This window comes from Pinus tabuliformis, chromosome 8 (assembly GCF_031772625.1).
Source record: "Pinus tabuliformis cultivar Carrire ecotype Pingquan chromosome 8, CPIR1, whole genome shotgun sequence".
NCBI lineage: Eukaryota > Viridiplantae > Streptophyta > Pinopsida > Pinales > Pinaceae > Pinus > Pinus tabuliformis.
The window spans coordinates 1,237,325,390-1,237,349,135 of NC_142294.1; positions in this window are offsets into that span (position 1 = coordinate 1,237,325,390).

The window sequence follows — 23,746 nt, forward strand, 5'->3', positions numbered from 1 at the left end:
GAGGGACAGTTCTGTAACACCTCAAGCATAGACATAGAAGAAGGTGACTGAGCCAAATCTTCTACTATGTTATAATTTTGTGCAGCTCAAGCTCGAGGGTTAAATATCGATTTTTGTACAACTCCCTTAGGCAGTTTTATCATTAACTCTGGCGAAATAGGTGGTGGAATAGGATCATTCAAAGTTGTAGTCGAACGGTTAGGTCGATCAGCCTAGTTATTCAATGATGACGGTTGATTTCCATAATATTTACTTCGTGTTGACACCAAAACATCATCTTTCATCTTAGAGGCGGATAGCATAAGCACTTAGGAAGTGGAAGCTTGGTTTGTAGCGTCCATATTTGTCTCCGGTTTTGGAAAATGATCAATAAATACTGCAGATGTATTAGAAGTCTTCAAAAGCTTTGAGACTTTGGAGCAATGCGAACTATCTCGCGTGAAATGCTCATCGTTACAGATAAAACATGGGTAACAAGGTTTCCTTGCTGAAGAAGAGGAATCAAATGATTTCTCTTGAGGGGATTTATTTTGTTTCTTCTTATTTCCCCCTTTTTCTTACCTCCTGGTCTTCTCCAGGATTTCCATTGAATTTCGAAATATCGGATGGTAACTTATGAGGAATCACCGGCCACCAAGGTGCATAAAGAATCGGGTCATTGGTGAGTCGATTTAGATCTAGTAACTCAAGTGTCGCAACGAAAGGAAACTGTTAATATATATATATATATTGAGGTCATGCTGAGCATATCCAGGGTAAGATGGAATTGCCTGGGCAATGGGCCTTTGCATACTATCATAAGGCATCTATTGCTAGTAACCTTGATATGGGTAAGTTTGTTGAGAAAACCTGGTGTAAGGTTGTTGTTATTGTGCGCCAGGGTAAATTTATTGTTGTCCAAACCCAACATAGGCTTGTTGACCAGAGCCTAGATAAACTTGTTGCTGACCTTACCCAGCTTGAGCTTGTTTTCCAAGTCCATGTTGAGGTTGGTATTGTTGGAATTGTTGCGGTTGATATTGGGGCTGCCAAGGTTGTTGAAGCAACTGTTGTTGTTGTTGGTACAACGGTTGTTGGTTTAACAGTTGTTGTTGCCCACCAATGTAAGGTTGACCAGGTTGTGAATACACTAAACCAATGTAAGTCTGTGTCATTCTAGTAAATGGTAAACTATCCTGAAGTTATTGGACTCCAGACACAAGTGGTTGTTGTAAAATTGCCTGAGAAGGTTGGATCTGTATACCTGAAACTTGGGGGTCTGAGGTTGAAGGGCCAGCTTGCACAGGTTGCGATACAACAATATGGGCTTGTGATTGTGGCACAATTGTAACAACAGGTGTTGTAGGTATGGATGAGACAGATTGCATAGGTTGTGATGGATACATAACCCTAGGTTGAACGAGCATGGTTGGCTGGCACTGGCAGACAGTCATTCTAGGCTGACCTAAAGAGGACGGCATATCGACATATGGTTTCCCCCTAGAATATGGAGGATAAAGAGAATATGGATATTTTTCTCTATATGGGGGTAGTCCAGTGTTAAGCGGATACAAAGGATGGTAACCAAATGAACCAGCTTGATGTGAACTTGATGGGTCCAACTGTTCGATACCCGTAAATGAGGAAGCAGATAAAATTCCAGTTGAGGACATTTGTGAAAACCAAGGGCTAGAAGCAACACCTGAGTGGGTTCCGTAATATTGGTAGCCCAATGGGATGGATGGAACACCATACAAGTGTGACTCAGGTGTCGTAATAAACATCGAAGAGGTTGCGACAGAAGATTTTTTTGTAGCCATAACAGATGGTATGATCTGGGATGTTGACTCTGCCATAGTCAAATGTCCAAATAAGTTTCCTAACGAATCAACGGGTGTCTGAAAGTAATCAAGATCAAAAGGAGCAGTGAAATGAGGAGTATAAGGATACAAACACAGTCCAATTCCAAAATGGAATGGAGTTCTGGGTGATTCTACCTCAAGTTCCTCTTCTATTGAAATCAAACTAGGTGGAAGAATTTCACCGTCTGGTCCATAATAGATTTCTGGTTGTTGTTGAGGTAAAGAGGAGGTCTCGACAGTTACGGATGTCTGAGGATCTACCGATCGATCTTCTTCTGGTAAGGTAACAACTTCTGATTGTTCCACCTCAAGATCCAAATGTTCTCGTAAAAGAACAAGTTCAGGTTAGGCTTCGTGAACAACTTCTTGTTCAGAAGTAACTTCTTATTGAACAGTGATGGGTTCAGGATCCAGTTTTGGTTGAACAGCGTCAGGTTTAGAAGTAATTTCTTGTTGAAAAACTTCGGATTGAGAATAAACTTATTGTTGAACAACTTGGGTTACCATGTCACTAGATTTAGTTCTAGTTTGCTCAGGTAATTGTGGATATTCCACTTCAGCAACAGATGTACCAGTAATCGTAGGAGTAACTAGGGTCACAGTACTTATCGGTATAGTTGTTTCTAGTAATTCAGATGAAGAACTAGATTCTTGTGAAGTACTGGATCCATTCAAACGATACCGCTTTGACCGAATAGGTGTAGCTTCGGGCGGTACAGGTGGTTTACTCGCTACTCTCCACGAACAACAGGGTAAGGGTTGATTTTCCTCCACTATTGCTGATTGATTTTATTACAAAAAGAAATTAAAAAAAGGGGTAAACTAGGCAAAATGTTTACCAAGCAACTGTGAACTACATAATACCTCCTGGCGAACCAAGAAGTACGGGCAAGCAATCTCCCCGAATGTTGTGTTCGGTGTATCACAGTGTACAAGGTGGCCAACTCAGTTACCTAAGGACGGATAGCAACCTAGTGTTGTCCTCCCATATATACTCGAAAGTGTGTGGAGGCCCAATCCGTATTAGCGTTGTCTAATGCAAAACCGCACAGTGAGAGCATTCCCATATACTTTACATACTGTAACACCGCCCTATATATTCGAAGGTACGTGAACAAGCTATGATATACTCACGTACGTGGAATGAGATATCACAATTGGGATGTATTGCAGACAAGTTAGCGACAATGGTTATGTTTTACGACGCCAGAACACATCTCTATAATAGAACCTATAAATGTTTTGTGTTAGATGACAATGCTCCATTAGGTAAATTGATGTTAATTTTAAGTTAATCTTGCATAGGAATTTGCCTTCCAAGGTTTACCACGTGATGTATTTTTAATTCCTAGAATGCAATTAATATGATAAGAATTCCCTCCATTCAATTTAATAATGAAAATCTTAGCTAGTAGGAATAGAGTAATCAGATTTCTTTTGATCAAAGAGCAAAGAACACAGTCTAGTGTAATTTCCCTAAACTATTCCTATGAGCACACACAAACTTTTTCAATGCACGATGCAAGTTTTTCTTTTCAATTCCCTTAATGTTATGATGAACAATAAAAGGAAACTAATGCACATACAATCAATCAATCTTTAACAAGAATGAAGACTTTACGACAGTTTTGTTTTCGAAGGAAAATAAGACTTTTACGACACTTTCTTTCGAACAAAGATTAATTGACTATAATCTGACTTTGACTACGAATCGATAATAACAAAGAAATCATTTTAAGAAAAATTAATTAATCAATTAAAATTAGGTCCAGCAAAGGAGATACAATGTTGATTTCGGAGAAATGAAATTCATTGATCATTCAGCAAGCAATCAAATAGAAGAAATTTGGTGAAAAACCCTATCCAAAAGTGGAAAACTGACTCGAGGAGGATCAATGCAGCCCTGAATTGGAAATAGTGTGCTTCAAAGCACTGTCCCTAAGCCAAGGGTGCTCTGTAGTGCACTGTGTCCCTCACAAGCCTACGCTGGTGACAGTAAGCCATTTCAAGAGGCAACTAGACACAGTTTTTGACCAAAATTCACTTCAACAAGACTGAAATACAATCAATGAAAGGGAGTAAGGTCTATTGGAGTGTCCTAGGATGTGATAAGCTACTCGGAACGAGGATCATTCCCCAGTATGGTCACCAATTTGTTATGAGGAATTTGGTATCTACGGATAATTACTAATTCCCTAGACAATAACTATATTTAGAACAACAGTTTAAAGCACTTTAACCTTTCTCTATAAACAATAGATAAGACAAAGGGAATGAGAGGACCTACTTGTACTTTCTCTTTCCTCTTGTATCCTTTGTATCGATCCTGTCACTCCTTCCCATACTTAACACGTAAACATGTAAGATATAAGTCATGAATGCATATCTGAGTATAAAACTCTAAAATTCATTTATAAAACACTAAGAAGGTATATTTTCTTCTCAATTAGCTACAACAACACTATTTAGTCCATGAATTCATCTACCATCCCATAACCTATCAAAGCATAACAAGAGCCATAGTTAGAGCATATTATAAAACCATGCTTATAACCAACATATAACCAGAATATTAACCATGACAAAAAAAATCATAAAATCAACATAATAATAGGGATAAGTGCTCATAAATCGCAATAGCAAAAGAACTCTTATTAACTTATGCAAAATCCAACCAAGTCAAGGCCTTCCATGTACCACCCAACCATAGATTGATTTGAACCTAATCTTTCTTTCATCCAATCACCCTCGTGCCATATTCCAAGCATGAATGTGGGATCTCGTGAGATAAACCAAGACATAAACAACAAAGGGAATCCAGAGATTAAACCACTTCCACCCTCAAACTATCATGATCTCACCTAAACCGGCCTGAGATCACAAAACCAAAGCTTGGATGCCTCAAAATTTCTTCACCATACCTTGAGGAATTTTCTTGTCTGCACCCACCAGTCAAGCGCTTCTCAGAGAAAACCATCTCCACCCCCAACCCTTAGGAATTTTCCTAAGACCACATCACCTAATTCCAAAATATTTTAGCAATCCAAAGCTCAACTAAGAAATGAATCCCATCACACCATGCTTATCCAAGAAATGATAAGGTAAGGCTGAAACCATTGTCAAACCAAGAAAAACCCATGTCAATGATAACAAATTAACCAAATAACCAAATTCATGTACCATGCATTCACACCTCAACTAGGAAATCACACATGCAACCTGTTACCTGCAAAATTTTCTTGCTCAAGTTGTTGATCCAACCTTCTCCTTGCTTTCCTTTGCTTTTATAGTTTGTCCTTACTTGTCCTTTGCTTTTCTTTTCCTTCCTTTGCTTGCTTACTTCTTTTCTCCTATTGGAGCTCTCTCTCTCGCTCTGAAACTAATTCCAAATCCAAAACTGACAAAAGATGTGAATTGGTTCTCTGATGCCTTTTTATTAGCGATGTGCCCTTACATTATTATTGTTATGTTTGCTTTGATTATATTGTGACCCCTTATGGAGGAAACAAGCGAGCATACTCAACGGAAAGCTCAGATTCTGAAAAAGAAATTACAAAAGAGGCACACAAGGCAATTGTAATAGCCACACCCAACAATGAAGGTTGGCGGAAAGTGGAAAAAAAGAAAGGAAGAAAAGCATAGTTTAGGCTGAATATCTTTTCAGTTTCCTGAAGCATAGGAAAAGTTTTGATAAAGCATACATTGTTTTCAAGCATCTAAAACATGTAATTTTACTCAATATGAATAAAATTACGATTTTTCTAGGGGAAAAAAAAAAAATATTGTGACCCCTTAGACTCCTATATATATAAAGGAGGTCTTGTCATTTGTATCATCCAATAATTGTCCATTTGTGTAATGTAAAGGAGGTTGCTCCCTCGAAGAGGCTACGTTTTAAGTCGTTGATCTATCTCTCTATTCTATTTTGTGAGTTCATTACATAACAATTGGTATCAAAGCTTTGGATTCTAGGGTTTCGCTTCTTCAAACAGGTCATCATGGAATTTTCGCTACAACTTTTTTCTACGAAGATTTAGAAGCTAAAATTAAAACCCATTTGAGATGAAATCATTTTGAACTGCATGATCAAATTTCAGATCTTTTATCGCTATATTTTCAGATATATGAACTGACAAAGTTAGGGTTTTTTCAGGCTCCCGAATTGAATCTCAAACAGGTCATCTTGGGAAAATTGTCATAACTTTCTCTCTGAGCATCTTATTCAAATTTCATAAAAACTGAAATCATATGGACTTTGGTTTGTCGTACCAATTCACTCTACTGAGCCAGTCCATAATTAGGTAATCACAGGAGATTGGGCATAACTCTTTCTTCGGGAATCTAATTGCGATCAGAGTTTCAAGGTTGGAAAGAAGACTCAGAGAGCAATCACAGGCCAAAATTTTAGAACTTGAAGATCCGAAATTACATAGTTACAACTTACAGGCATTTCAAGATAGAGCTCATACAAAAAAAAGTGTAGTTTTTTTTTTTTAATTTGCATAAGCCTTGTTTGAGAAAGTAGTTTGAAGTGATTCAAGTGAAGCACAATTATCATTCATTGATGAACCAAAGAAATAAAATGGAAACACCTAGTAAACAACCTGAAATATCTACTATGACACATGAAGAAGAGGAAGAAATGCAACATGATATATCAAAATTACGAGACCAAGTGCAACAAATTTCGCTTTCACAAAAAGTAACTGAAGCTAAGATGTATGGTTTAAATAATGGAATGGAAGCTAATATGGATGGCATGGAAGCTAAGATGGATGGAAGAAAAACTTAAAGTAAATATGGAAGATTTGAAGATAGATTTGACAAAATAGCTACAAGAAATGCTTACTAATGACAAAAGGGTAGTAAAGGAAACTCGTGATGAGAAAAAACTAAATGTTAGTCATGATTTCATAGACTCTAACATTGGATTGAAGACCCACCATGTTCCAGAGATTGATATGAGGAAATTTGATGACAAGTATCTCGTAACATGGATACTACAGATGGATCAATATTCGATCTCCATAATGTGCAAAGCACACAAAAGGTATGCATTTCAACTTTATATTTGGAACCCAATCAGTTTGTATGGCATCAATGGCTTTGCTCTCATAAACAAATTTTCACTTGGTAATTTTTTATGGAAGAAATGATAGCACATTATGAGGATACAAAAAGCAACACCTTTTTTAGCCAATTTATAAATCTCAAGCAAAAGGGTTCAATGGTGGAGCACTTTAGGACTTCCAAAAATCGAATATAAGGGTAAAAGATATTCCAGAGGAGTATAGGATTGATGTGTTCATAGATACTTTAAAGGATAACATACAACATGAGGTTCACCTTTGGGAACCTAATTCATTCAAGAAGGCATTCAGGTTGGCAAGAAAAATTGAAAGCAAAATTATGGCAACAAGGAAACCTACCACTCACAACTATAAAGATGGAAGTGTTGTTGCCCCTAGCCTTCCATAACCTATAAGGTTGACACCACAACGATTGGAAGAAATAAGAGAAAGGGATATTTTAAAGTTATGATAGTAAATACACTAAAGGTCATAAGTCTATTGAGAAGAAATTATTTTACATAGATTTTGGAGAGGAGGAAGAAAAGGAACAAGAAACATCAAAAGAAGAGGATACACACCATGACAAAAACCCTAGAGAAAGAAGAAATGAATCTGACCATATATTATAATGCATTTCATAGAATTACCACCCCTCAAACTATCAAGATAGAAGGACATATCAAGAAGAAAAAGGTAATATTATTTGATTGATTCGGGCAGTACCCATAATTTTATTCATTATAAGATAGCCTAGGAATTGAATTGCTTCCTATATCCAGCACCAGAGTTTCAAGTGACGGTTGCAATGGAGGAACCATAAATTGCTCTCAAAAGTTCCATAATATCAAGCTATCCATGGGAGAATATGTGTTGAATAGTCCAATGCTTTCCATTCCAATGGGTGGTGCTGATGTTGTACTAGGAGTCCAATGGCTACAATCTTTGGGTATGATAACTTTTATTTTTCAAGAACTTTTCTTGAAATTTGTTTTAGAAGGAAAGGAAGTTGAATTAAGGGGTATCACAGGGAAACCGGGAAGGATAATCATCTCTAACAGCATGACAAAGCTTCTAAAGAAAGAACAACGAGGCGTAATTGTACAAGTATGTTTGCTAGAGGTTCCCACATTGGGATCATATATTTCTCCAAATCTCCAAAAGTTATTTGATAATCATTCCAGGATATTTGAGACTCCCAAAGGCCTCCCACCTATTCGTGATCATGAGCATGTTATTCATTTGATTCCAAGAAGTGTTCCTCTAAACATTATGTCTTACAGATATCTTTATGCCCAAAAGAGAGAAATTGAACGTATGGTTTCAGAAATGCTAGAGGATGGTATAATTCAACCTAGTCAAAGTTCTTTCTCTGTTACAGTAGTATTGGTGCACAAGAAGGATGGATCATGGTGCATGTGTCCAGATTATAAGGAGCTCAACAAGCTCACTATTAAAGATAAATTCCCCATTCCTATCATTGATGAATTATTGGATGAATTGCATGGAGCAATTTACTTCACCAAGTTAGACCTTCGTTGAGGATATCATCAAATCAAAATGAAGACTAAAGACATTCTGAAAACAACATTTAGAACTCATGAGGGTCATTATGAATTTTTGGTCATGCCTTTTGGCCTTACCAATGCACCTTCTACATTTCAAGGTTTGATGAATTCCATTTTCAAACCCTTCCTTAGAAAATTTGTGTTAGAATTTTTTGATGATATGCTAATCTACAACAAGTCTTGGAAGGATCATGTTCAACATGTTGACAAAGTGCTCAAACTATTGGAGGAGAAACAATTATTTACAAAAAAACCTCCAAATGTTTCTTTGGAGTACAAGAGGTGGAATATTTTTGTCATATTGTATCTCATAAAGGTGTTAAGGTAGAGCCTGGCAAAATTAAAACCATTAAGGAATGGAAAATCCTCACATCCATAAAGCATCTGCAAGGATTTCTCAGGTTGATAGGGTATTATCGCAAGTTTGTTAAGAATTATGGGAGAATAGCGGCACCTATAACAACATTACTAAAGAAAGATACATTTTCTTGGACTCCAGAAGCAACGAAGGCCTTTGAACATCTTAAAGAGGCAATGTGCCAAGCACCAGTCTTAGCTACGCCAGACTTCACAAAAACCTTTATTGTGGAATGTGAATGTGATGCCTTAAGAATCGGAATTTGTGTTGTTTTAATGCGAGAAGAAAGACCCATTCCTTTTGAAAGTCATCCAACCAAAGGAAAATATTTACACAAAACTATTTATGAGAAGGAAATGTTGGCAATACTACATGCACTTAACAAATGGTGACCTTACCTAATGGGAAGACACTTCAAGGTAAAAATAGATCATGATAGTCTTAAATACTTTTCAGAACAAAGATTATCTTCAGAAGAACAACAAGAATGGGTCACAAAGATGTTGAGTTATGACTTTGAAATCATCTACAAAATAGGGAAGCAAAATGTTGTTGCAGATGCACTCTCAAGAAAGGATGAGGATGTGGAAGCATTGCTTTGTGACATTTCTATTATCCAACCAGATTGGATAAATGAAGCAAGGGATGAATGGAAGAATGACGAAGAAGTGTGGGCACTCATTCAGAACTTGCAGCAAGATCCCAGTACATCTGATAAATTTAGTTGGAAAAATGATTCATTATGGTATAAAGATCGCTTATACCTCTGTAAGAATTCCCAACTCAAACAAAATATTCTTAGGGAATTTCACACATCTCCCTTAGGAGGGAATTCAAGATTTTTAAAAACTTACCACAGGGTTAAGAAGAAATTTTTTTGGGATGGCCTTAAATCTGATATTCAAAAGTTTGTGGCGGAATGTTTGGTTTTCCAACAAAATAAAGTTGAGACAATTAAGACCCTAGGTCTATTACAACCTTTATTCGTTCCAAGTAAACGTTGGGAGGAGGTTTCAATGGATTTTATCACAGGTTTACCCAAGTCCGAAGGAAAGAGTGTCATCATGGTGGTAGTTGATAGCACACTTTTATGCATTATCTCATCCATTTAAATCCAATATAGTTGCTACTGCATTTATGAAAACAATTCAAAAGCTACATGGAAACCCAAAGATTATTGTAAGTGACAGAGATCCTATTTTCACTGGAAAATTTTGGACAGAATTATTTTCTTGTCTGGGTACTCAGTTAGCTCATAGCTCATCTTATCATCCTCAATTTAATGGGAAACTGAGATAGTGAACAAATGTTTGGAAGGATATCTCTGTTGCTTTGTATATGATAAACAGAAACAATGGGTCAAATGGTTTCCTCTCATTGAATGGTGGTATAACACTTCCTTCCATACTACATCAAAAATTACCCCATTTATGGCGCTTTATGGATATCATCCATCGTCCATCACATCATATTTAAGAGAAAATTCTAAGGTTCAATCAGTGGAAGATCACATCAAGCATCAACAAAAATTTCTCCAACTCTTAAAGGATAACCTCACTTTGGCACATAATAGAATGAAACAACATGCAGATCAACATCACGGCAAAAGAGGTTTTGATGTAGATGACTAGGTATTTCTACGAATACAACCATACAAACAAATGTCTCTCAAGCAAGATAAGAAGGATAATAAATTATCACCAAAGTATTATGGTTTGTACGAGGTGTTGCAAAAGATTGGTACTATGGCATACAAATTGGAACTTCCTGCATCTTCCCGAGTGCACACAGTTTTCGATGTTTCACGCTTAAAGAAGGTTATAGGTGACAAGTTCCCAGTTCAAACAATATTGTCAAAGCTTGACGAGGAAGGAAAAATCATATTGGAACCTGAAGCAGTCACAGAAACAAGAACTCGATAATTGTGAAATCAATCAATTTCAGAGTATCTCATCAAGTGCAAGAACATACCGCTAAATATTCTACATGGAGGATGAGAATTTTATACAAAAGCATTCAGAACTACTTAAACGATGAGGACAGTACTTTTTGAAGGATAAGGGCATATTAGGTCCCTATAATACTAGTGTATTCCCCTATTATTATTGTCATTGTACCCCTTATTGTTATTGTTGTGACCATGTTATCCCCATATTGTTATTATTATGCCCCATAGAAGCCCACTATTGTTATTTTTTTGCCCTTACATTATTATTGTTATGTCAGCTCCGATTATGTTGTGACCCCTTAGACTCATATGTATAGAAAGGAGGTCTTGTCATTTGTATCATCCAAGAATTGTTCATTTATGTAATGTAAAGGAGGTTCCCCCTTGAAGAGGCTACGTTTAAGTTGTTGATCTATATATGTCTTCTATTTTGTGAGCTGGTTGTATAACACTGACAACCCTCAGAGACCATAAATCACTCATAAGGCTACAAACCACCCTAGGTGGTCAATACCATAGTTGGACACCATTTTCACTGACCTAACACCCCAACCGCATGCATAACAAAGCAAGAGTGCAGTTATAGGCCTCCAATTGCACACATAGGCCTGCTTCCATGTGATTATGGCCTAAACTCTTCAGTTATGACCATGAAGTTCCAGGTTCTGTGCCATCTTCTTAGGTCAGCCTCTAGACCACTACCCATAATTGCTTGCTTTCCAGAATCCTAATTTATGTGACAACAAAGCCAAACATTCAAACTTGCAACAAGAACTTGACTTAGACTGCCTAAAACACACTAAACATTTTGTCAAACATATGGTAAACATGTAAGCTATAGTTCATGAATGCATATCTGAGTATAAATCTCTAAAATTCATTTAAAAAACACTAAGAAGGACTATTTCCTTCTCAATTAGCTGCAACAACACTATTTAGTCCATGCATTCATCAACCATTCCATAACCTATCAAAGCATAACAAGAGCCATAGCTAGAGCACATTATAAAACCATGCTTATAACCAACATATAACCAGAATATTAACCATGACAAAAAATTCATAAAATCAACATAATAACATGTACAAGTGCTCATAAATCACAATAGGAAAAATAACTCTTATTAACTTATGCAAAATCCAACCAAGTTAGGAACTTCTGTGTACCACTCGACCATAGATTAGATTGGACCAAATCTTTCTTTCATCCAATCACCCGCATGAATGTGGGATCTCGTGAGATAAACCAAGACATAAAAACCAAGGAATCCAAAGATTAAACCACTTCCCCCCTCAAACTACCGTGATCTCACCTAAACTGACCTTGAGATCACAAAACCAAACCAAGTTTGGATGCCTCGAAATTTCTTCACCATACCTTGAGGAATTTTCTTGTCTCCACCCACCAGTCGAGCACTTCCTGGAGAAAACCATCTCCACCCCCAACCCTTAGGAATTTTCCTGAGACCACCTCACCCAATTCCAAAATATTTTAGCAATCCAAATCTCAACTAAGAAATGAATCCTATCACACCATGCTTATCCAAGAAATGGAAATGTAAGGCTAAAACCACTTTCAAACGAGGAAAAACCCATGTCGATGATAAAAAAATAACCAAATAACCAAATGCATGTACCATGATTTCACACCTCAACTAGGAAATCACACATGCAATCTGTTACCTGCAAAATCTTCTTACTGAAGTTGTTGATCCAACCTTTTCTGTGCTTTCCTTTTCTTTCATAGCTTGTCCTTACCTATCATTTGCTTTCCTTTTCCTTCCTTTTCTTGCTTGTTTTCTCCTCTTGGAACTCTCTCTCGCTCTTAAACTAATTCCAAATACAAAAATAATAAAAGTTGTGAACTGGTTGTCTGATGCCTTTTTATTATTGATGTCTCTATTTTCTTCATTTTCCTTCATTTTTCCTCTAATTTCCCTAGCATGCAAATTTGTGTCTGTTCACCTTCCTTTTCTCCTATTTTCCTTTATTTCTCATAATCAAATGCCAATTATTGGCTCTTTGGCTTTTCCAATGCCTTTGTCAATTTCTATAGCCATAAATAAACTGAAATTGATGCCCACTATAGTGATTGCCCAACATTTAGCTTGGAATACGTGTCTCCTGACCTTAGTCTTATTTTTCCTTTATTATCTTTTATTACATGAAGTTTAACCTAGGTATGTTACAATAGTAGAGCCCTGAGTCGTGGCAAGAGAATAGTGGATGGCTAAGAACATGTGTAGGGAAGGGAAATAATAGATAGGAGGCCACAAGCTATCCTGTGGGGTGAGAGGAAAACTCTAATCCAATTGATTAATTATCTCCACTCAAACCCGATCCAAACTACATATTGTTTGAAAATACATAAAATATTTTGGGTGTTTGCACGACCTTGAGTATTATGATTTGCACATTGGTCCTTGAGATTGAGTTATGTTGAAGGCTTGAAAAAAAATTCCTGCAGCATTATAAGGGATACCACACAATCGGGAACTTAGAGTAGCTCCTTTTATGTTGAAATGGTGGTTCTGACCGGTTAAACTAGGTCCAATTACCTACTCTCTATATCCACTCACTTAAAATATGAATTTCACCTACCCATAGAGAAGATACATCAGATCATCCCTCTTACTGATCAAGTAAGAAATTGATCCTTAAGATGATCTCGGGCTCAGCCAAGCCATAACTAAATTTTCCCTCTTTAATAAGAGGACTTCTAGGAATGTAGAATTAAATCTAAATGGAAAAGCATCCTAAAATACAAACAAAGGAAAAATATCCTAAGCCTATCTTGATTAGGAAGATGTAGATCCATCCTAACCGAGAGAAAAGTATTTAAATGATTGAGATTTAAATATGTCTGGCTTATAATGAATATCGAGCTAATGAACTAGTTCAATTAACTGATATTATGAATACCAAAACGCATTTTGTTTATAGATCTATTAATAGAAATAATTAATCAACAACATTTAAGTAGTTCACAAAATGATGATGATTATTAAATCAGTAACTTGAATGATTAAACAATAACATAAGGAAATAGTTCACAAAATATTATTGTTTCTTAAATAAGAATTAAAAGATTGGTTTTTGAGTCAATAGTTACTCAAAAATCATAGTTCAACACACAAGAGCATAGATAAATAACCAACAAATTGTTGAGGCAAATTACTTACATTGACAATAGTGCACAAATATGAAGGAAGATGACACATTTCTGCTATTATAAATGTGAAGCAGATTGCTATTATGACATGACCCGTCATCAAAGTTCCAGTTATGAAAGTGGCGTCGACAAACCGACAACTTTATTGACAACCCTCAGAGACCACAAATCACTCATAAGGCTACAAACCACCCTAGGCGATCAATCCCTGAGTTGGACACCATTTTCACTAACCTAACACCCCAACCGCATGCGTATCAAAGAAAGAGTGTGGTTATAGGCATCCAAGTGCACGCATAGACCTGCTTCCATGCGATTATGGCCTAAAATATTCAGTTATGAGCATGCGGTTCTAGGTTTTGTGCCCCCTTTTCAGGCCAGCCTCTAGGCCACTGCCCAGAATTGCCTGCTTTCCATAACCCTAGTTTATGTGACAACAAAGCCAAACATTCAAACTTGTAACAAGAACTTGACTTAGACTGCCTAGATTACACTAAACATTTTGTCAAACATATGGTACACATGTAATCTATAAGTCATGAATGCATATCTAAGTATAAATCTCTAAAATTCATTTAAAAAACACTAATAAGGTTTATTACCTTCTCAATTAGGTGCAATAACACTATTTAGTATATGCATTCATCAACCATTCCATAACCTATCAAAGCATAACAAGATCCATAGCTAGAGCACATTATAAAACCATGCTTATAACCAACATATAACCAAAATATTAACCATGACAAAAAAATCATAAAATCAACATAATAACAGATAGAAGTGCTCATAAATCACAATAGGAAAATAACTCTTAGTAACTTATGCAAAATCTAACCAAGTCAAGGACTTCCATGTACCACCCATCCACAGATTGAGTTGAACCAAATATTTCTTTCAGCCAATCACCCTCGTGCCATATTCCAAGCATGAATGTGGGATCTCGTGAGATAAACCAAGACATAAACAACCAAGGGAATCCATATATTAAACCACCTCCACCCTCAAACTACTGTGATCTCACTTGAATCGGCCCTAAGATCACAAACAAAACAAAGCTTGGATGCCTCGAAATTTCTTCACCATACCTCGAGGAATTTTCTTGTCTCCACCCACCAGTCGAGCGCTTCCCGAAGAAAACCATCTCCACCCCTAGCCCTTAGGAATTTTCCCAAGATAACCCCACCCAGTTCCAAAATATTTTATCAATCCAAAGCTCAACTAAGAAATGAATCCCATCACACCATGCTTATCCAAAGAATGGAAAGGTAAGGCTAAAACCACTGTCAAAATAGGCAAAAACCTTGTCAATGATAAAAATTAACCAAATAACCAAATGCATGTACCATGCATTCACACCTCGACTAGGAAATCACATGTGCACCTATTACTTGCAAAATTTTCTTGCTCAAATTGTTGATCCAACCCTCTCCTTACTTTCCTTTGATTTCATAGCTTGTCCTTACTTGTCCTTTGCTTTCCTTTTCCTTCCTTTGCTTGCTTGTTTTCTCCTCTTGGAGCTCTCTCTCTCTCTCTCTCTCTCTCTCTCTCTCTCTCTCTCTCGCTCTGAAACTAATTCCAAAGCCAAAACTGACAAAAGCTATGAATTGGTTCTCTTATGCCTTTTTATTATTGATGTCTCTATTTTCTTCATTTTCCTTTATTTTTCCTCTAATTTCCCTAGCATGAAAACTTGTGTCTCTTCACCTTCCTTTTCTCCTATTTCCCTTTATTTCTCATAATCAAACACCAATTATTGTCTCTTTCCCTTTTCCAATGCATTTGTCAATTTCCATAGCCATAAATAAACTGAAAGTGATGCCCACTATAATGATTGCCCAACATTTAGCTTGGAATACGTGTCTCTTGACCTTAGTTTTATTTTTCCTTTATTATATTTTATTACATGAACTTTAACCTAGGTATGTTACAATAATAGAGCCCTAAGTCATGGCAAGAGAATAGTGGACAGTGAAAATTTTAAGAACCCCCCCTAAATTTATATGTATAATAAATGGGCGAATCTCCATGGTATATAGGAAAAATGGAAGGCGATTTTTTTTCCGAAGAAAAAAACGAACTTTTTATTACTATGATAAAAAAGTTACATATACATGCCAAAACTTCCATTTAGCTGTAATACATCATATAAATCTACTAGAAAGCTATTCAGAGCTTGAGCAGAGCCCCCTCAAAAGAGGAAAAACAACTCTCTTTCTCAGCGTTGTCAAAAAGAGCCAACAATTTCCTTATGTTTGATAGCAAAAATAGCGACTGGCATCTTTTCCCAGGCTTCCTCTATCAAGAAAAACAGCCCAAGATGAAAAAGATTGCACAAACAAAAATACTTGAAACAGATTTTTCAAATGACAAATTTTTCAACTATGTTCAAAAAAGAAAAAACAGTATGACAGTTTCATCTATATGCCTTGATTATGCAATCTGAAAATAAGGAGGCTGGTCTGAAAGGTGGACTTCTCCATTGTTTTCCTCCACTATTCTCCAACTACCCAAAACTTGTTGAAGACCTTCTTTAGAAAGCTTGTCTGCAGAGTCATTGCGTTCCCTATAGATATGATGAATGGAAAAAGCATTAAAAGATAATTTTAAATGTTGTATTTCTTCTAATAAAGGAAGCAAGATATAATTATGACAGCTGCTTTGACCGTTTATCCATTTGATAACATTTAATGAATCCCCAAAAATCTGAACTGTGAAGATGTTCCTGTGTATCAGCCAACATAGAAGAAGCTTAAGAGCAGATAATTCTGCAAAATTATTGGAGCCACTACCCAATCCTATGGAAGCTTTTAGGGAATGTCTTCTGTTTATGTGAATAATTAAGCCTGCTCTAGCTTTGCTGTTTTGAGAAGCTCCATCAAAGTATGCCCATGGCACTCCATCCTTGATTTGTTCTTCTCCAACCTGTCTAGGCGTCCTTTCTTCCTCTGAATCCGGGATATTTGAATAAATTGATGAACAATGCACGGCAATTGATTCAACAGTGGTTTCCTTGTCCTGAAAAATGCATCTGTTCCTTGCAATCCAAATGCCCCAGCATATAATAGGAGGCATATTCCTTAACTTTCTAACTGAATTTTGGTGCCACCATTTGTGCCAAGCTTCAGCAGTATTATCCCCTTCCCAGACTATTGGCAAATGAATAAACTTCTCCGCCTCCAACCATACTTTTTTTATTACAGGACAACTAATAAACAGGTGTGTTATAGATTCTGAGTCATTTTTGCACAATGGGCATCTTCCTGACCCTTGTTTAAATCTGGATTGTAGAATGTCCCATGTATGGACTTTCCCTTTCAAAATACACCAGAATAACAGTTTTGCTTTGGCAGGGAATTTTAACTTCCATATCGATTTTGCCCACCATTCTGGATCTTCCCAACCTTTTTTTGACATGAGGAACTTATATCCAAATTTAGGGGAATAGCTTCCAGAATCAGCATGAACCCATACCAGCTGATCTGGTTTGTCCTTAAACCTTACATTTGATCTAGAAAGTTCTTGAATGTAGACCTTCCAATTGTTACACCAATGGGGATGAAGATCCAAATCCTCCCCTAACTTCCAGGCTTGTCCCCATATGGTTGAGTGACCGATTTTCTCCACCTGATTAAGGTACAAGATTCCTTTGGATTCAAGATGTCTAATCAGGCCAGGGGGGATAGCATAGTTCTCGTTACTGCCCACCCAAGGCTCCCTTCCAATTCGAATGTTATCCCCATTTCCAATCTGCCAAGACAGTCCTTGTTCAATAATTTTGAAGGCATCGGTAGTCGCCTTCCAGATTATCGACACACTTCCTCCTTTCTTTTCTGGATTCCTTATCCAGTCCTCCAGAGGAGTGGGGTCAATGTATTTCTGTTTCACCACTTTTGTCTAGAGGTTTTCCATTTTGATGATTCTCCACCCTGATTTTGCTGCCAGAGAGGATCCAAAAGCAGTGATGTCTTTTGTCCCCCACCCTCCCCATTCTTTTGGTCTTGCCACTTTTTCCCATGCAATCCAGGGAAGCACTCACTCTTCCTTGGATCCCGTCCATAGAAATCTACTGCAGATTATTCTTATCTTTTCCAGAATACCCTTGGGCACCCAGGTCAGTGCAACCCAGTAAACTGGAATTGCTTGTAGGACTAATTTAATTAAAGTTAACCTTCCTGCTCTGGAAAGCCACTTAAAACTCCAATGAGAAATCCTGGCTTCAATCTTCGCTACCAACCAATTCTAGTCCTGCTTCCTATAGTTGTCCGGTTTTAGCCAGAACCCCAGATATTTGAAAGGGTCCCCAAACTTAAGAACCTCTAAAGGAAGGACAGAAGTAATTTGACTTATCTCCTATCTATTAAAACCTTCCAGCATGAGCTGTGATTTCCTATGATTTACTTGCATCCCAGTTGCTTTCATGAACAGCTCAAGAATCTTCTTTATCTCTTTCATTTCTCATAGGTTTCCATTATTGAAGAGTAATATATCGTCGAAAAACAGAAGGTGTGAAATGAATAGATTGACAACCACCTCCAGACCTTTTACTGTTCCTTCCCTTTTGGCTTTTAGAATTAGCTGGCTCAGCCCTTCTGCAACCAGTAGGAAGAGCAATGGGGACAAGGGGCAGCCTTGTCTTAACCCTCTTTTCCCTTTGAAAAATGGAGAGGCTGCCCCATTTATAAGCACCGCAAATCTGACACTGGTGATACATCCCATAATCCAATTGATAAAATCAATTTTGAACCCCAGGTGAGTTAGCAGCATTCAGAGATAGATCCAACTAATTCTGTCGTATGCTTTTGACAGGTCGATTTTCACCACTGCTCCTTTCTTTTTCATCAGTTTCACACTATGAATTGTCTCCTGAGCCACTCCTATAGCTTCATGAATTTGGCACCCATCCAGAAAACCAAACTGTTCGCTTGAGATGCATCTGGATAGAATTGGTTTTAAGCGAGCAGCTATCGTCTTTGTTATCAGTTTATAAACGTTGTTGCAAAGTGAAATGGGTCTGAAGCCTTCAAACGACTCAGGGTCTTCTTTCTTGGGAATAAGGGATATAAAGGTTGAGTTAAAACGCGCATATACCATACCTTTCCTTCTGGACTCCTCAACCACCTCTGTTAGTTCTGAGCCAATCTGATCAAAGAAATGCTAAAAAAATTCTATAAGCCACCCGTCAGAACCAGGACTTTTATCTTTAGCCATAGATTTTATAACGTTCTCCACTTCTTCAGGTGTGACTTCCCCCTGTAAGCCCTCAGCTTCTTCCTCCTCCACATATCGAGGAAAGCATTGGGTTGTTTTGATAACCTCTGCTAAAGTAGGCTCTCTCTATTAAGAAAAAAGGCTTTGAAAATGGTTCCTCCCCATACATGAGAGAGATTCAAACGTATTTGCCTCTACCTTCTTCGTATTTTAACTTCCAGATAGTATTCATTATCTTCCTCCCTTTCACATACTTGTGAAAAAATTTTGTATTTTCATCTCCAGCCATCAGCAACATCGCCCTACTTTTCAACCTCCATTCTTCTTCTCTGTCCAAAATAATTTGACTTCTATGCTTTTCCAACAACAATATCCTGTTCTTCGACTCCAGAGAGTCATAGCCATTTGAGTCAGGATTTTCCAATTCCCCAAGCTCCATATTGATATTGATTAAGGCTTCGTTTTGTTGAAAAGTGTGCAACAAGAAATGATTGTTGAGATTACAACAAGATGATGGAGCTTAGTGAAAAGAGTCGCCTTCACTAAGTGGGCCCGCAGGCTATTTTTGGCGCAAGTCTATTTTTAGACTATGTCTATTTTTAGACATATGGATCATGTCTATGGATTGTAGGTTGTTGTTTATGGATGATTGGTCAAGTTGGGAAAAATAGATGGACTTCTATTTTTTATGAAAGTGTGAGTGATCAAAGTCTATTTTTAGACTAGCTGTCAAAAATAGAAAAGTCAAATATTATTATCTCATAATAATATTTGGACTATAAACTTGATCTTATTCTCTTAGAGCACTTCAGTTTGAGCTACAGAGGTGGCACATGCAGCTGTCAGAAGGAAATACGCTTTTCTTATGAGTCAGTTGAGTTGTTGCATCCATGACTTCAGTTAGAACTCAAGTGAGTTGAGTTTAGTGGACTGGAGGTGCAGTTGATGGAGTTGTGTTCAATTTAGCTTTGTTAAACTAGTTGTATTTAGTCTAACTAATCAATAGACTAGAGATGAGTTGGGTGAATTAGTTATTAACTAATTCACAAGTTATTAACTCATAATGCAACTATAGAATACATCAGTTAACTCAGTTGCATGTCAGTGCATGTTCAGTTCAACAGGGACAGGTGGTAGAGAATCAGATTGCTATCAGTTGTGACTATAGTTGTGCACCAGATCTTGCACAATCAAGGGATTGAGTATGCCAATGAGTTTGCTCACGTATTTGCCCATTATTGTAGCCTTTGCTCACGTCCAACAAAGTGTGAGTGATTATTTTGAGGTGAAATACGAGTTTGGGAAGCTATTCTCATCAGTTCTTGAGCAGGTATTGAGCAGTGGAGGCAGGCAAGCAGTGGAATAGATTTGGAGATCAGATCTGAGCTGTATTGTGTGTAACAGGTGGAGCTAGTACTGGATTGCTTGTGATAAGCATTGTACTTTGTATTGTTACATGATTCAATCAATATAATATACAGATAGTTGGTGTTTTTAGCGAGATGCTTTCCCCGGGATACATACTGTGTTTATGAGTTTGATTGATGCTTCTATGTGTGCCTGTGAATGTTTTGCTTCTGTAAATTGATGATCAACATAGAGGAGATTATGTATTATACATGTTCCGCTTATAATTGTATGATCAGGATAATCTCTGTGAATATGTGTTAAATTATTCAAAATTTCTACACGTTTTGCTTCTGCTTCCTCTTTTTAGCCCAATCCAAAGTGGCCTTCTTCATCCTTTTCAGATTTTCCATGAAAAGGAAACTCTTATCTTCCAATGCATCCCTGCCTGGGTGTTTCCAAGTTTCATTAAAGAGCTGTCTAAATGACTCCTCCTACATCCATGCTGCATTGAATTTAAAGGGCGTTGTCGGTTTAAAGGGAGGCTTGGAAAGCTCAAGCAGAATTGGGAAGTGATCCGAATTTCCCCCCTCTCCGATCCACTGTCGAAACACCAGTATTCTGGATGCTAGGTCTTCACTTAGAAGAAACCTGTCTAATCTTTTTGCAACTCGAGCTTCACCAGTTCTACGATTTCTCCAAGTAGGTTTTATTTTTAACAGATTTGCATCAATCAAGTTATGCGTAGCAAGGGCATTTAGGAACAAGTCCGATAAGTGGTCTTCTCTGGCTGAGGGACCCCATGTTTCTGCACTCCCAATGGAGAAATTTAGGTCTCCTTCTACCACCAGATTTTGATTTCTCATCATAGTTTTATCCAGGAGGTTGTTCCAGAACGAGACCCTCTCTTGGCATGGCCCGTATATATTTAAGATAGACAGGGGGACATCAAATTCAGGGTCTAAACTTCCATCCCTAAACCGTGATTCATCCCCCATGAATTTATGAGTTTCATTCTTCCTTCTTTGAAACCTAAATCCAAGCCTCCTGAGTGACCATTTGAGTCCAATGCTTGGAACTGCCACCCCGGGAAGATGGAACATAAAGAGGACACCACTTCTGAACTCATGCCTAAGGTCTCCTGCAGCATGAGTAGATCAGGGTTATAACGCTGTACCAACTCCTTCAAAGCCAGTTTTTTGGGTTTACTGGCTAAACCCCTACAATTCCAAGAAAGGGAGATCATTTTGACACATCCCCATAGGTTTTTTCCATTCTAATCACCCCAGGAATTGACAGTTGTTTACCATCCTCCACATCAAATTTTGCTTTCACTTGAGCCTTGGACAGGAAATACTTCTGCCCCCTTGAATTCTTCCTAGAGGTCTGAGGAACATCCATGCATATGCCTCCGATTGGGTCTCCAAACGCCGGTCTTTTGTCAAGGGAGCGCAAGTTATAATGACATTCAGGTTTGGAAGCAGGAATTTTAATATCACCGATATCATTTACAGTCCCTTCACAGTTCAGATTGATTTTGGGGATATATGCAATGATGGATTCAACCCGTGCTTGTTCTATAGATGCATGATTATGCAAATTTGAATTAAAGTGTGCTTCATTTACATCATTTGGAGGATGCATAGAAGGAAAATAAAAGTCTGGATGCATACCCATCGAACCTTCAGGGGAGCCTTCATGTACTTCTCTTGTAGCTTCCAGATCACCCTTACTTGAACCAGTAGGAGCTCCTTCTCCAACTCCCTGGCGCATGGTCTGTTGAGCCTGCATCGGAGCCCTCTTTTCCTCGATTCTTTCCACCTCCATGGCGTCCTCCACTTGAGCCACCTCGGGTCTGGGGATTATCTCTTCTCCTATTGTTCTCACCTCTACTTCATCTTTTTTCTGTTTTCTTCTGCGGTGAAAACCCAAAGGACAGTCCCTTGCCAGGTGTCCATACTCATGGCATCTATGACACCTGAAAGGCAGGTGTTCATAGTCCAAAGGTTGATCGAAAACAAGGTCTTTATAGTGAATTTTTATATTTTCTGGTAGTCCTTCTCCAGGGTTAAGATTTACCAGTATCTGGGCCATGGCTTTGTTCCTTGTTTCGATGAAGGACATATCTGCTTCCAGATAGGAGCCAAGCGTGTTACCAATAGACCTGAAAACTGACTCAACCCATAGAAAAGGCGGTAACCCAGGAGCGCATACCCAAACCGGGAATGAGTCTACCTTCTCTCGCTGCGTGTCAAACAGCGGTGTCCATCGCCTGAAGAGAACCGGCCGATTCCCAAAGGCCCAATTTTTCGCCAACACCCATTCCGCCATATCCTTCTTATCGAACTGAATCATGAACCATCCTTTTACTAGCACCGAGACTTTGAAAGAATTTCCTAAGGCCACCTACCATTGCTGATCTGCCCATTTCTGGATGAATTGGGCCGAAAAATTCTTCCCTCTAGCTCGTCCGACCAATGTGCTCTCCGCCACTTCCATAGCTTCCTCAATTTGGATGTCCACTCCCAAGACAAGATTTGCTTCTTTTCCTTTATTGATTAGTTTCTGTTTCTTCCTCTTTTCTCCAGCCTGCCTATCGCCAGGAGCCTCTTCCCTTCCTTTACCATCAGCCCCCCCATCTGCCTCTTCTGTTTGCTGCGAGAAGTCCTTCTTGCCTGCAAACTCAGATCTTGAGGGGATCTCAGCCTCAATATCTCCCACTACACTCCTGAGCCTTGCTCCTTCGTCCACTCCTTCTTCAACGCCCTCCCCTACTAGCTTCCTTTCTGCTTTGTTTCCCGATCCATCCTTACTACAACCCTTCTCCTATTTACTTCCCTCTTTTTCTGTCTCCGGAATTGCTCTATGGTTTGCCCTAGTCCTTGCTATATATGATCTAGATATAGCCGGTGGTCTACCTTCTATATCCGGCCCTAGGTTTGATTTAAGCCCTTCAATCAAGCTATGCTAGTACCAATTTTTAGGGCCCTTGCCGAAGACCACATCTTCCAGACCTCCATAATGAGAATGAGCATGAGAAAGGTCTCTTGAGTTACTTACTTGTGATAAACTGAGGCCTTCGGCCTAAGGGAGGCCCTCCTTCTGTGCTCTCGATTCCTGGAGGTTGAAATGGGCATGGACCTCTTGGTTTCCCTGTGCTACTAGTTCCAACCTTCCTTCTAGATATTTGCACAAATGGAAAAGTGAATGGAAAAGAAGCATTATAGAACAC